At 47.3% G+C, this 15,462-nt stretch overlaps 1 protein-coding gene across 2 annotated transcripts in view; it reads left to right on the forward strand.

Moving 5' to 3' along the window:
- The first annotated feature begins 1,347 nt into the window (after positions 1-1,347).
- Positions 1,348-15,462, forward strand: part of LOC113453205 (tubulin alpha-1 chain) — a 37,498-nt gene continuing 23,383 nt past the window's right edge. The window contains exon 1 of one of the 2 annotated variants that reach the window (XM_087935361.1): positions 1,348-1,692. The gene's annotated coding sequence lies outside the window, so the exon portion shown is untranslated. The remainder of the gene's footprint in view (positions 1,693-15,462) is intronic. The other variant, XM_087935362.1, reaches the window with a different exon arrangement.

Here is a 15,462-nt window from a genome sequence, read left to right on the forward strand (position 1 = left end):
ACACTGGGGCTTGCAAAATTCTGCCAGAACAGCCTCTGATTTTCTGGTCTGGTCTACCTTATGGAGGGAGGGAGAGAAGGAAGGAAGGAAGGAAGGAAGGAAAGAAGGAAGGAAGGGAAGGAAGGAAGGAAGGAAGGAAGGAAGGAAGGAAGGAAGGAAGGAAGGAAGGAGGAAGAGAGAGGGCGGAAGGGAGGAGATAAAGGTGAGAAGAGAGGGAGGGAGGGAGGGAGGGAGGGAGGAAGGAAAAAATGGATGGATTGATGAAAGAAAAGGGGACAGGGGAAGGAAGGAAGGGCAGAAGAGAGAGAAGGGGAGGAAGGGAAGGAAAACAGGGAGGGATGGAGGAAAATGAAGGAAGGAGAAAGTGTGAAGGAAGGGAGAAGATAAAGGGAGGAAGGGAGGAATGAAAGAAAGGCAGAAGGAAGGAAGGTTTTGATGAAAGAAAAGGGGACAGGAAGGAAGGAGAAGACAGAAAAGATGTGAGGAAGGAGGAAGAATGGGGGAAAGGAAGTGAGAGAAAGGAGGAAGGATGTGAAGAAAGGGAAGATGAAAGGAAGGAGGAAGAAGGGAAGGAGGGAGGAGAGAGAAACAGGGAGGAAGGAGGAAAAACAAAGAAAGGAAAAGGAAGGAAGGGAAAGTGTGGACAAGGAGAATGGGAAGGAAGGGAAAGGCAGAAGGAAGGAAGGGATGGGTGGGTGGGTGGGAGGAGAGGAGAGAAAGGATGTGAGGAAGGGAGGAAGAATGGGAGAAAGGAAGTTAGAGAGAAAGGAGGAAGGGATGAAGAAAGAGAAAGGAAGGAAGGAAGGAGGGAAGGAGGGAAGAGAGAGAAAGGGGAAGGGAGGAGAGAAAAACAGGGAGATGAAGGGAAAAGGAAGGAAGGAGAAAGTGTGGACAAAGGAGAAATGGGGGGAAGGAGGAAGGAGAAAGGCAGAAGGAATGAAGGTTTTGATGGGTGGGGGAGAGGAAGGAAGGTTTTGATGGGAAGGAAGGGGGGAGGAGAGAAAGGATGTGAGGAAGGGAGAAGAAAGAGTGGGAGAAAGGGAAGCGAGAGAAAAAAGAGGGAAGGATGAAGAAAGAGAAGAGAAAGGGGGAAGGAAGAAGGGAGGGAGGGAGGAGAGAGAGTGAAAGGAGGGAGGGAGAGAAAATAGAAGGAAGAAGGGGAAAAGAAGGGGAAGAGGAAAGGCCTGGCCAACCGCTTCCTTCGCCCTCCCCCTCCTCTGGGGGGGCGCCCTTCTCTTTGGGGGGAGGGAAGCGGCTGAACCGGCCCACTTACCGCCCACAGGAGAAGGAGGAGGAGGCGGCCTCCCCTCTCTGGGCCCCGCTGGGGGTTTCCTCCAGCGCCGCGCCGCCCGGGAGGCTGGGCCGTCGCCCCGGCTCCTTCTCCTGCTTCCGCGGCCTTCCCTTCCTCCTCACGGGGGGCTTCGCGGCCAGCGGGGCGCCTTCCATGCCGAGCGAGGCCCAATCGAAGCCGGGCCGAGAGGCCGAATGGCGACGCGGCCGTTTGAAAATGGCGGCGGGACGGTCGCGGCCAATCAGCGGCGCCCGCCCGTTGCTAGGAGACGGACGGAGCTGGGGCCTAGCGCCCGGCCCGAAGCCTGCCCTCTCGCCGTTTTTGTTTTGGTTTTTTTCCGGCCGGAGGATGAGGGCTGAGGGGATTGATGAACGCGCGGCATACCTTCCGCCCTCGAGAAGGTAACGTCGGCGGGCGTGTGGAGGAGCGCAGAAGAGGCCGCCGTCCGGCAAAGACGGTTGAGGCTTTGGGGATGAGGCCGCTGGGTGGCCACGGTCGTTAAGCGATCCCTAACTTAGCAACGCGGCTTTCTATGGAGAGTCTTGATCCTCCGGGTCATGGTGCTTTTTTTTTTTCTTCCAAAAGGCAAGTGAACTTTCTTGGGCATTTTTTTCCCCCTTGGAAGATGTTTTGCTTCTCCGAGAAGCATCCTCAGTTCTGACTGAATGATGTCATTAAGTCAGAATGGAAGAAGCTTCTTGGGGGAGAAGTGAAACGTCTTCAAGCAAAAACAAAGACAGATGAGATGAAATAACCTTTATTGTCATTTTCTTTTTTACTGTGAGTAGACATTAAAAATGAAATTCTGTTTCCCGTTCTCAAAAGAAGGGGGGGTGTATACACACACAGATACACATACAATATACATACATAGACAAGAATAGACTAGATTAGAGTAGAATATTGAGAATAGAATAGAAAAAACTAGAATAGAATATAGAATATGGAATGGAATGGAATAGGAGAGAATAGAATAGAATAGAATAGTTTATTGGCCAAGTGTGATTGGGCACACAAGGAATTTGTCTTGGTACAAATGCTGTCAGTGTACATAAAAGAAAAGAGACATTTGCCAAGAGTCAAGAATCATCAGGTACAACACTTAATTATAGTCACAGAGTACAATAAGAATAGAATAGAGTAGAGTAGAATAGAATAGAATAGAATAGAATAGAATAGAATAGAATAGAATAGAATAGAATAGAATTCTTTATTGGCCAAGTGTGATTGGGCACACAAGGAATTTGTCTTGGTGCAAATGCTGTCAGTACATACATACATACATACACACGCACACACACCTAAATCCATCTATCAATCAATTGCAGTGGACAGTGATAGATACACACACGCACACACTGTCCAAAAGTCCACTTGCTTTTTGAAACAGCACCTTTAGTAACCTGGTTGTATCCCCATTGCTTTTGCTGGTCAGAAGTCTGCAAAAGCTGGGGAATCACATGACACCCCTCCCCCAAGACACTACAACCGTCATAAATCCATGCCAGTTGCCAAGTGCTTGTATTTTAATCACATGCAACGGTCATAACTGTGAACAGTAGTCATAAGTCACTTTTTTTAGTGCTGTTGTAACTTCAGAAGATCCCTAAATGAATGGCTGTAAGTCAAAAACTGCCTGTACACATAGTCCTCGATTTACAATGGTGCATTTAGTGACCGTTCAAAGTTACAACATTGACTTATGATTGTTTTTTCACATTGCAGCATCCCTGGGCTCACAGGATCAAAATTCAGAGGCTTGGCAACGGGTTCATTTTTATGACGGTTGCTGTGTCCCGGGGTCATACGATCCCCTTTCACTACCTTTTGACATGGAATTGGGAAGCCAGATTCACTTAACAACCAGGTTACTAAATTTAACACCTGCAGCGATTCACTTAACAACTGTGGCAAGAAAAGTCATAAAACGGTGTGAAAAATCACTTAACAAATGTCTCAGCCACAGAAAAGCGGGGCTCAATTGTGGTCATAAGTTGAGGACTACCTGTAATTGTTACCTTGATACTAGGTTGGTTGCAATGTCCAATTATTCCCCCCTCCACAGCATCCTGTGCTCTCAGAGTTGGTATTTTGGGGGACAGATCCCCCCAAAACACACGGGTTAAATGGGGTGTAAGGAGATAACTTGGTCAGGTGAGAGCGTGATGCATTTTGGGGGGACTGCCTGCTCTGGATACCCAGACCTAACTTAGCTCTTTACCGTTCCGATGATTTTTATACAGGTAGTCCTTGACTTACAACCACAATTGAGCCCAATGTTTCTGTTGCGAAATATTTGTTAAGTGAGTTTTGCCACCCATTGTACGACCTTCCTTGCTCACAGTTATTCAGTGAATCCATGCAGTTCTGAAGTGAATCCGACTTCCACAAAAACCATCAATGTGCAAAATTTGCGTGTCCGCGTACAGCAGTGGTCGCCAACCAGTGGGCTGGGGGAACACTAGTGGTCCGCGAGAAAATTTTGGTGGTCCGCAGACAAATGTCACCCCCAAAGCAATTAATCCAGGCTGTGCGGGAACACAAGGCTGCGCTGTCCACATGGCCCGCGGGAACCCAAGGCTTGTGTCGCCTGCATTGCGAACAGCGTGAGATATTGAGGGGAGGAGGGAAAGGGTGGCGGGGGGAACTTGCCCCACGCACCCCACAAGTCTGGCCTGGCCACCGGGCTGCTTCTTTCTGCTTCTTTCTTTCTTCTGCTTTTGGCTGCACGCAAGGAAAGCAGCCAAAGTCTTTCTTTCTCTCCCCCAAACTCCGCCAGAAATGAGTCTTTGGGACCCTGCAAGGCCTCCTGCTCCAAGAGGCGCCGCCGGCAAAGACTCATTTCTGGCGGAGTTTGGGGGAGAGAAAGAAAGACTTCTGCAGTTTCTGCTGGTTTCCTTGCACGAAGCCAAAAGTCTCTCTCTCTCTCTTCCTCTGAGAACGGAGCTGGAGACAGTATCCTGCGATCCCAAATAAAGAACAATCGATCGGTAGGAAAACGGAGTTGGGAATTTTCCTGCAGCCTTTGGGGGGATTTTTCCAGAATCTCTGGTCCGAGGGATTTAAAAGTATGAGTTTGGTGGTCCCTGAGGTTCAAAAGGTTCGCAACCCCTGGTGTAGAGAGCAAAGGAGATGTTCACTTAATAAACGTGGCTTCTCAGAAGATCGCAAAAGCCTGTGATCACATGACCCCTGAGGCACTCCAGTTGTCATAAAAACGAGTCAAGTTGCCAAGAGTTCGGATTTTGATCGCGGGACCGCAGGGATGCCGTAACAGTTGTAAGTGTGAAAAACGGTCATAATTCAGCTTTTTTGCAAGGCCATGGTGACTTTGAACAGTCACTAAATGAACTGTTGGAAGTCAAGGACTACAAATCTGCATCTGCTTTGGGACCATGTATTTTCAGCTTTCGGAAAACACGTTGCGCGATGGGGATAAAAAGAAATCCCAACCGTTGTGTTATAATGCTGGATGTTTAAGAAGCATCTTAGCAGAGCCAGTTTGGTCCAGCGCAGCGGTTCTACCAACCTGAAACACTGGCGGCATACGAGAAAATTTGGTGGTCCGCAGAAAAATTATTTGCTTTTTAAAAATATATATATTGCACTAAATGAAGGGTCCTCAAACTACAGCAGGGGTGGGATGCTAACCGGTTCGGACCAGTTCTATAGAAACGGTTGTTACGGTTCTGTGCAGTTCGGAGACCCGGCAGATCGTGCCCTTGGCTGGCCCCGCCCCTCTCCGCCCAGTCAGTCCTTATGACGCATGCACAGCATCGCGCGCATGCCTGACATCGCTGACAGCGTTCTCTCCCTCCCAGTCACTCCTTAAGGTATTTTTTTTCCCCTCCCAACGATCAGCTGTTCCAACAAATAGCTGCGTCGCGATGCCCCTCGCTGTCTTACTGCTTCATCCAGGAGGCTTCCCTGAGGCCTAGGAAGGCAAAAAACGGAGGGGGGGGCACAGCACCACCACCCGGATCCATTTTTTGCCTTCCTGGGAGCAAAAACGCCCCCTCAGGAGGCTTCCCTGAGGCCCCAGAAGGCCCCAAAAATGGGGGGGGGGGTTTTGCAGAGGAGGAGGAGGATGAACAGCAACTGGGGGTTCCTTGGTGCTCTCTGAGCTTGGTGGTTTTCTTGCAGACGTTTCATGACCCAGCTAGGTAACATTGTCAGTGCTAGAAGGGAGTGGGGTTTGTAAAGTAAAATAAAGATAAAGTAAGTGAAGTAAAGTAAAGTAAAGTAAAGGTAAAGTAAAGTAAAGTAAAAAGTAAAGTTAAAGTAAAGTAAAAAGTAAAGGTAAAGTAAAAAGTAAAGGTAAAGTAAAAAGTAAAGTTAAAGTAAGGTAAAGTTAAAGTAAAGAAAAGTTAAAGTAAAGTAAGGTAAAGTTAAAGTAAAATAAAAAGTGAAGTTAAAGTAAGAAAAAGTAAAGTTAAAGTAAAGTAAAGGTAAAGTAAAGTTAAAGTAAAGTAAAGGTAAAGTAAAAAGTGAAGTTAAAGTAAGGAAAAGTAAAGTTAAAGTAAAGGTAAAGTAAAATAAAAAGTAAAGTAAAGGTAAAGTAAAGTCAGGTAAAGTTAAAGTAAAGTAAAGGTAAAGTTAAAGTAAAGTAAAAAGTAAAGAAAAGTTAAAGTAAAGTAAGGTAAAGTTAAAGTAAAGTAAAAAGTGAAGTTAAAGTAAGGAAAAGTAAACTTAAAGTAAAGTAAAGTAAAAGTAAAGTAAAAAGTAAAGTTAAAGTAAAAAGTAAAGTAAATGTAAAATTAAAGTAAAGGTAAAGTAAGTAAAGTGAAGAAGAAGCAGCCACGCCCACTCCTCACATGGCCACACCTACCTAGCCACGCGCACAGAACCACTTGTTTTAAAATTTGAATCCCACCCCTGAACTACGGCCCCTGGGCCGGATACATGCAATGAACATTTGTGTTGCTGCAGGGAGCCTCCCCCTTCGGGGTCTCTTTGTGCGGGTCGGAAGGGGCCAGAAATGCCCACTTGGGGTCTGCTTCGGCCTCCGGCGGGGGGGGGGGGCACTTTGGGCAAACCAGCTGACTATCTCCGCCCACTGAGCCTCCAGGCCCCGGGACCTGCCCTTGCGCTCCCGCAGGTCTTCGTTCTGTTTGGAAAGCCCATGCTCGTAGTCCTCAGTGAGGTGCTTCTGCGGAGCCTTCCTTCGCGGTCAACTCCAATTTGAACTGAGCCAGCTCTTTTGCCAACTCTTTCTCTCTCGTGGGGAGGGGGGTGTTGCTTAGGTCCGATAACGGCTTCCTGTTGGGGCCCTAAGGAACCTAGGAGGGCAGCGGAGGAGGAGCTGGGAGGGGAGGAGCGCGTCGAGGCCGGCAAGGTGCGCCTCGACGAGTTGAGTTGGCCACGCCCACCCAGCCGGTCATTAGGCGGATCATGTTAGTGGTCCGCGGGATTTCAAATTCGGACCCTGAGGTCCGAAAGGTTGGTGAGCCCTGGTCTTGTGGTTAAGGCACCAGGCTGAAAACTGGGAGATGGTGAGTTGTAGTTCCGCCTTAGGAGTGAAAATTGGCTGGGTGACTTCGAGCCGATCACCAGGAGATGGTGAATTCTAGTTCTGCCTTAGGCACAAAACCCAGCTGGGCTGACTTTGGGGTTGGACTAGAAAGCCTTCCGAGGCCCCATTCCAACTCTGTTATTCTATCAAGGACTACCTGCATTTTAATCTTGTGGCACTGACGCTTTGCAAGCTGCTCAGAGCCTCTGGAAAAGGAACGAGTGGAAAAAATGAATAAACCATATTTTTTTCCCTCCTCCTCCTCCTCCTGTTTGGAACCTTGCACTAAATTACACGCCTGACTTAGAAGATCCTATAACAAATCTCACTCCCTGAACAGCCTTGGCCAAGAATCTTCCGTTTCAAATTTCATTTTTCCACCGAAAGGCAACGAAGAGGGAAAAAGGAATTTCGAAGTAGTGAATGGCTGTCAAAACAGTTTCAGGTTTTTGTTTTTATTTTTAACTTGAAAGCCAAAATTAGGACCCAAAGGTGCTTTTTCAGGAGGCATCTGGACTTTCTTGTTATTCTCTGAAGACATTTTGCTTCTTATCCACGAAGCTTCTTCAGTTCTGCCTGGGTGGTAGGGAATGGAAGAATTTATCTTCCTTTCAGACAAAGCTGGTCATTTGCATCCTTTTAGAGGGTCGTTGAGGCCACCTGGGGGTTTCTCTGTGTCCTCAGGGTCACACCTGAGTAGTGCAAATGGGTGTGGAGCCTTCTGACTGGATGGTGGGGGAATGGAAGGATTTATATTCCTTGCAGACAGCTGGCCATTTGGATCCTTTTAGAGGGTCGTTGAAGCCACTTTGAAGGTTTACCCGTGTCCTCAGGGCCACCTGAGTGGTGCAAATGGTTCTTATAGTCTGCAATTTTTCTTCTGGGAAATTATTCCTACTCCCACACCAGTCCAAGGGTGTTCACCCCAAAGGGCAGAGCTAAAAGTCTGTAGAGATTCTCAGTCCTCCAGGTCATGGTTGTCCCAAAGGTGCATTTTTTCTCAGGAGGCAACTGGACTTTCTTGTTGTTGTTGTTGTTTTGTTTTTGTGACCTTCCGACAAGCCAAGTCAACAGGGAAGCCAGAATCACTTCACAACGGTTTGACTCATTTAACAATCTCAGTGATTCGCTTAACAGCTGTGGCAGGAAAGGTGGTAAAATGGGACAAAACTCAGTTTACAAACCGCCTTGCGTCACAAGGGAAATTCAGGGCTCGATTAAGGTCTGCCCGTGTCCCCTTGTCTTTTTCGGGCGACGGAAGCTCCCCAAGTGCAGTCACCAGCCACTTCGATCGGCCAGTAGAAGCGGCCTCGGGGCGAGAACACACACACACACCCCTCGCCGCGGGGCTGCTTCTATCGGCCAGCGAAAGCTCCCCAAAGGCAGAGTCCCCAGCCGCTTCGGGGCGTGGCGTGGCTGACTGTGTCCCCTCGCCATTAGGCAGTCTCTTTCGGGCGACGGGAGCTCCCCAAGTGCAGTCACCAGCCACTTCGATCGGCCGGTAGAAGCGGCCTCGGGGTGAGGGGAGTGTGTGTATGCACTCGCCCCGATCGAAGTGGCTGGTGACTGCACTTGGGGAGCTTCCGTTGCCCGAAAAAGACTGCCCTAAAGGCGAGGGGACACAGGCAGCCGTGCCACGCCCTGAAGCGGCTGGGGACTCTGCCTTCGGGGAGCTTCTATCGGGGTATTCTAGCCTCGGCTACCTGCAGGGCACTCCTAAAGGCAAGTTTTCTTCCCACCCCTCACCCCCGCCCTTCCCCCCCATTTCTCTTCACCTTGTGTAGTTCTAACGAACGACGGGAGGAGTGGCGGGGAAACGCATGGTTTAAATAGGCCTAAATTTGGGGGACGGGGCTTAATTTCACCTCATGCCTAGAAATCATGCTGGGCCTTTCCTATTAGTGGAGGCCATATTGTTGGAGAAACAGGGTAACCTTAGGCTTCTATAATATTTGCGATATAAGCTAAGAAACTTCTGCTAATTATAAGAATACTTTTCCGGTAACTTTCCGTTCGGCTTCAGTGTTACCTGGACAGCTGAAAAGTGCTGTGCGCAACGTTCAAAAATCCTCTTCTTTCCTGCTTTTTCAACCTCAGCTGTGCCACGCAAAGCCGCTGAGGTTGAAAAAGCAAGAAATAAAGGACAGCCAAGAGCTCGGGTGGGCCAGAGCAACAGCCAACACAGAACCGGTTCTGCGTCTGCTGCTCTTCAGAGCTACCGGGTCTATAGAACCAGGCAGAACTGGTAGCATCCCACCCCTGCCTAGAACCGTGATGGCAAACCTCTGGCACGCCTGCCAGAAGTGGCACATAGAGCCATTTCTGCTGGCACGCGAGCGTCGCCTGAGATCAGGCCCACTGTGCATGCGTGCGCACTGTTAGGAATGATAGTCACCTAACAGCTGGGTTGGCAATATATAAACCAGGATAGTCATTTAATACTGTTGTATCTTTAAGAGAACGTTGTAATTGTGATTGGCTGAGGTTCCTCCAATGGCCGTAAGACGGAGCCAGAAACCTGGTTTGTTCCTTTTTGCTTGCCTTTTGCCTTTTGCCTGATCGTCATTCTGCTTGAATTGCTGTGAGTCTTGCAACTGTTCGCAAACTCCATTGACTGAACTTTGGTTATGACATTTGACTTCTTTTTTGGATTATCTCTGGACTGATACTAACTGCTTTAACCGTGTATGATTTGGACTGTTTGTTGGACTTTGTTTACCCGTTTACTAGAAGTAAAACTCACATTTTACTATTCAGTGTTCCTGTGTGCTGGTGGTGCGTTATTCATCACCACTCTCATTACGTTTCCCTGAGTGCACTCATTCTCCGAATGGGGAATACCTCAACACGCGCCTCCCAACAGCCAGCTGATTGCTGGGTATCTGCTGCGCACGCATGGGGGTGGGGGGCAGAGCGCATGCAGGAGATGTGCGCGCATACGCAGAGCCACACGGGGTGGTCGCGTGCGCATGCACAGGGAGGCAGGGGGATCTCAGAGGCATGCGCAGGGGTGGGTGGGAGGTTCACACGTGCATTGCATTGTGGGCGCAGATGTGCATGCACGCACTTTCGGCATGTGAGGATGGAAAGGTTAGCCGTCACTGCACTAGAAAGACTCTTTTTCCTCCTTCCTAAGGCAGATTCTTAGGATGCCACTTGTATGACCAAATTGTGGGCTGGATGCCATGCAACCCCCCCCCCCCCAAATGGCTTTCTTAGTTGGGGGGGAATAAACTCCTAAACTGTGGCTTCCTCTGCTTCAACTATTTTCTTTTGCCTGCTTATTATGTTTATTAGCAGCTCTCGTTCAAAAGAAATGGATGCTTCCTCTACTTCTCAGCAGAGGGCGCTGTGGCTTAGCGTTCATTTAAAAAGATTCTACCTGCCATCTTTTTCCCTATGCGCAAAGAGTTGGAGAGGGAAGAAACGTTTATATTGGGTAAAAGAAGTTTTTTTTTCAAGTTTCCTGGAAGCTAAGCAGGGGAAGAAGTAGAAAGAGAGCCATGTAGGTGTTATGGTGAAGATGTGGGCCTAGAAACCAGGGGATGGTGAGTTCTAGTCCCGCCTTAGGAATGAAAGCCAGCTGGATGACATTGGCTCAATCACCAGGAGACAGTGTGTTCTAGTCCTGCCTTAGGCAGGAAAGGTGGCTGGGTGATTTTGGGCCAATCACCAGGAGGCTGGGAGTTCTAGTCCTGCCTTGGACATGAAAACCAGCTGGGTGACATTGGATCAATCACCAGGAGACAGTGAGTTCTAGTCGTGCCTTAGGCAGGAAAGGTGGCTGGGTGATTTTGGGCCAATCACCAAGAGATTGTGAGTTCTAGTCCTGCCTTAGGAACGAAAGGTGGCTGGGAGACTTTGGGCCTATCACCAGGAGACAGTGAGTTCTAGTCGTGCCTTTGGCAGGAAAGGTGGCTATGTTACTTTTGGCCAATCACCAGGAGACTGTGGGTTCTAGTCCTGCCTTAGGCATGAATGGTGGCTGGGTGACATTGGATCAATCACCAGGAGACTGTGGGTTCTAGTCCTGCGTTAGGCATGAATGGTGGCTGGGTGACTTTGGGCCAATCACCAGGAGACGGTGAATTCTAGTCCCACGTTAAGCCCCAGAACAAGTAGAGTGACCTTGGGCCCGGCACCCTCTCCAAGGCCAGCCCACCTCACAGGGCTGCTGTCAGGAAAAGGAAGATGGGTTAGGTCTGTTCATCACCTTGAGTTAAAAATAAATATAAAAATAAAAAATAAAGGTGGGATTAAAAATCTATTGAAAAAGCAAAGCAAGAGAAAACCTGGGGAACGGGCAGAGTGAAGAAAGGGGTCGAGGGAATGGGCTTAAAATAACGAAGTTATTTTAGTTAAAAACACTAATCCACCTTAATTCCTGGAGATTTCACGAAGAAGTCCAAATAGTTCAGAGGTCAAAGCTGTCTCGTTTGGACCAACGCAGAATGTGCATTTTTCACATGTGACATTGAAATATCTCCCGAACTTGCCAAGTTTCACGTTAAATCATTTTAAATCTGGAAGATAACTCACTGCTTGCTATTCCCACTTCGGAAATACGAGAGGCCCAGACACAATTCTGACACGCCAGGGTTTGCCTAAGTCAGCAAGTGAAATCGTATCTTTTCTTTTCTTTCTTTTCAAATAACTCCACTTTGGGTCTGAGATCTTCAAACCAGATGGTTTGAACCTAATCCTCAGACATTTTAATGCAAGATGCATTTTAGATGAAGAATGGCTAGGTCGGGCTCCCTAATTTTGGCCTGTACGGAGGAATTGTTGAGAAATCTCTGTATTTTTTGCTTGAATGGAATGGAATGGAATGGAGTAGAGTAGAGTAGAGTAGAGTAGAACAGAATAGAATAGAGAATGGAATGAAATAGAATAGAATAGAATAGAATAGAATAGAATAGAATAGAATAGAATATGGAATGGAAGGGAAGAGAAGAGAAGAGAAGAGAAGAGAAGAGAAGAGAGAGAGAAGAGAAGAGAAGCAAAATAGCAGAATAGAAGTAGAATAGAATAAAATAAAATAAAATAGAAGCAGATTGGAATTAGAGCAAAATGGAATGGAATAAGAATAGAACAGAACAATAGAACAGAATAGAATAGAATAGAATAGAATAGAATAGAATGGAATAGAATAGAATAGAATAGAATAGAATATGGAATGGAAGGGAAGGGAAGAGAAGAGAAGAGAAGAGAAGAGAAGAGAAGCAAAATAGCAGAATAGAAGTAGAATAGAATAAAATAAAATAAAATAGAAGCAGATTGGAATTAGAGCAAAATGGAATGGAATAAGAATAGAACAGAACAATAGAATAGAATAGAATAGAATAGAATAGAATAGAATAGAATAGAATAGAATAGAATAGAATGGAATTGGAGCAGAATGGAATAAGAATAAGAATAGAATAGAATAGAACAATGGAATGGAATGGAATGGAATAGAATAGAATAGAATAGAATAGAATAGAATAGAATAGAATAGAATAGAATAGAATAGAATGGAATAAATTAGAAAGAATGGAATGGAATGGAATAGAATACAAGAAAACAACCAAGCTCAGAAAGTATCTAGGACCCCACAGTTCTCCTCCTCTTCCTCCCCTCTTCTTTTTCCCCTCCACAAACCCTTCTCCCTTCCAGCACGGAGGATGTTACCTAGTTAGGTCGTGAAACGTCTGCAAGGAAACCACCCAGCTCAAGAGAGCAGCACCTCGTGCAAATATTCCCTTTTACATTCACTTCTCTTCAGCTGGAATTTCCACCACCCCCCGGGGCTCCCTCTGCCTTTTTCTCTGAACCCAACGCCATTTTTCCCCTCGGTCCTTTCTGCAGGCTCCGTCCCCGCCCTTTGTGCCTTCCCCTTCCAACTTCCCCTCCCCACCACCTCGCCTCCTGCCTCCCCTCCCCTCCCCACCCCCGGGCTGCATTCCAGCCCTTCCCCACGTCTGGTTTAGCCACCTGTTAAAAACATGCCAGTTATTTTTAAAGGAGCTGCTGCTCTTCCATCTGTTTCCTTTCGTTGAGGCTGCAAGAAAATGGAACGAGCCCCGTCGGTTGACCTTCAAATCTTTTCCCGGGAGACTCGGCTGCCTCTAAGGTCACGGGCTCCTTCGTTGGGAAAAGGCAGCAGGAGGCTGGAGAGCATCCATTGATCAGTCGGGATAGGGACCTTGGAGGTCTTCTAGTCCAACCCCCTGTCCAAGCAGGAGACCCTATGCCATTTCAGACAAGCGGCTGCCCCGGTCCCTTCTTAATAAACCGCCACCCCTTCGGGAAGCAACCTGTTCCGTGGTTTAATTGATCTTAAGGTTAAAAAATAACAGAATAACAAAGTTGGAAGGGACCTTGGAGCAGCGGTCGCCAACCGGTGGGCCGGGGACCACCGGTGGTCCGTGAGAAAATGTTGGTGGTCTGCAGAGAAATGTCCTCCCCCCCCAAAGCAATTAATCGAGGCTGCGCAGGAACACAAGGCTGTGCCGTCTACATGGCCCACGGGGACACAAGGCTTGCATCGCTTGCATTGCGAATAACACGGGGGAGTGAGGGGAGGGGGGAAAGGGGTGGAGGGGGGGGACTTGCCCCACTCGCCCCCCAAGTCTGGCCTGGCCACCGGGCTGCTTTTTTCTGCTTCTTCTTCTGCTTCTGGCTGCACGCAAGGAAAACAGCCGAAGTCTTTCTTTCTCTCCCCCAAACTCCGCCAGAAATGAGTCTTTGGGACCCTGCAAGGCCTCCTGCTCCAAGAGGCTGCGCCGGCAAAGACTCATTTCTGGCAGAGTTTGGGGGAGAGAAAGAAAGACTTTTGCTGCTTTCCTTGCCAAAAGTCTCATATCTCTCTCTCTCTCTGTCTGTCTCTGTCTCTATCTCTATCTCGGTCTATTTATCTATTCCATCTCTCTCTCTCTCTCTCTATATATATATATATCTATTCCATCTTTCTCTCTCTCTCTCTCTCTGTCTATTTATCTATTTATCTATCTATTCCATCTCTCTCTCTCGGTCTATTTATCTATCTATTCCATCTCTCTCTCTCGGTCTATTTATCTATCTATTCCATCTCTCTCTCTCTCTCTCTCTCTCTCTCTCTCTCTCTCTCTCTCTCTGTCTTGTTTATCTATCTATTCCATCTCTCTCTCTCTCTCTGTCTATTTATCTATTTATCTATTCCATCTCTCTCTCTCTCTCTCTCTCTCTCTCTCTCTCTCGGTCTATTTATCTATCTATTCCATCTCTCTCTCTCTCTCTCTCTCTCTCTGTCTATTTATCTATTTATCTATCTATTCCATCTCTCTCTCTCTCTCTCTCTCTCTCTCTCTCTTTCTCTCTCTCTCTCTCTCTCTCTCTTCTCTCTCTCAGTAAACCCTATGGCATTTCAGACAAATTACATGTCCAATCTCTTCTTAAAAAGCCCCCAGTAATGAAGCACCCACATTGTAGAGTTGTAATTGCAGGAATGTTCCAATCTCGGGTGGCAAACCTCAGATAGGGAATGTTTCCAAGCAAATACAACTCAGGCAAACAAAGTCACTAATCTAAAGGAGGATTAGAGAGAGGAAGTAAACGTATGTTAGACTTTAACTAGAGATAATTAATTGTGTTAATTACTGTGCTAAACAGTAACGAAAGTTAAGCAGTAACCAAAGTTAACCAGTGATGGAGGATGACTAAAAATGTGTATAAACGCAAGACTAGACTCCAATAAAGATCATCACGATTCAGTTGTTCATGATCCAACAACTCGACTGCCTCGTCATTAAAACACCACATTTTCTGGTGGCCAGTTGCTCCCCTGCTCAATTGTCCTCCCTGTTTGGAAGTTTCTCCTGGATTCCAGTTGCTTCTCTCCTGGGTTAACTTCCATGCATTATTTCTTGTCCTGCCTTCAAGTGCTTTGGAGAATAGCTTGACTCCCTCTTCTTTGGGGTGAGCCCCTCAAATATCAAAATACTGCTATCGTGTCCCCACTAGTCCTCCTTTTCTCTAGACGGGACAAACCCAAATCCTACAACCGTCCGTCCTTCATATGTTTTAGTCTCCAGACCTTCCATTTATCTTAGTTGCTCTTCTCTCCGCTCTTTCCAAAGTCTCAATCTCTGTTTTTTGTCATGTGGGGACCAAAAAGGGAAATGTTAGGACAGAAACAGGCCTTAATCTTCCTGTGATATCGATGCTTGGTCTCTTTGCCACCAGAAGGGGAAGTATTTACTTTGGGGGAGAGAGGAGGGACGGACAGAGTGATAGATAGGCAGGCATGGATTCTTTGGTGTCATAGAAGCCAGTGAGATCGGATATTTATTTATTTGTATCTCTCCTTTATTATGCTTACAAATAACTCAAGGAGGCAAACATATCCAACACACCTCCTCCTCTTATATCCCCCATAACAACAATCATGTGAGGTAGGTTCTGCTGAGTGAGGATGGGGTGGTGAGAGTGAGATAAGCCCAAGGTCACCCAGCTGGCTTTCATTCCTAAGGCGGGACTAGAACTCACAGCCTCCTGGTGATTGGCCCAAAGTCACCCAGCTGTCGTTCATTCCTAAGGCGGGACTAGAACTCACAGCCTCCTGGTGATTGGCCCAAAGTCACCCAGCCGGCTTTCATTCCTAGGGTGGGACTAGAACTCACAGCCTCCTGGTGATTGGCCC

The sequence above is a fragment of the Pseudonaja textilis genome, chromosome 5 (assembly GCF_049901715.1).
Source record: "Pseudonaja textilis isolate UNSWEBS1 chromosome 5, rPseTex1.2, whole genome shotgun sequence".
Lineage (NCBI taxonomy): Eukaryota > Metazoa > Chordata > Lepidosauria > Squamata > Elapidae > Pseudonaja > Pseudonaja textilis.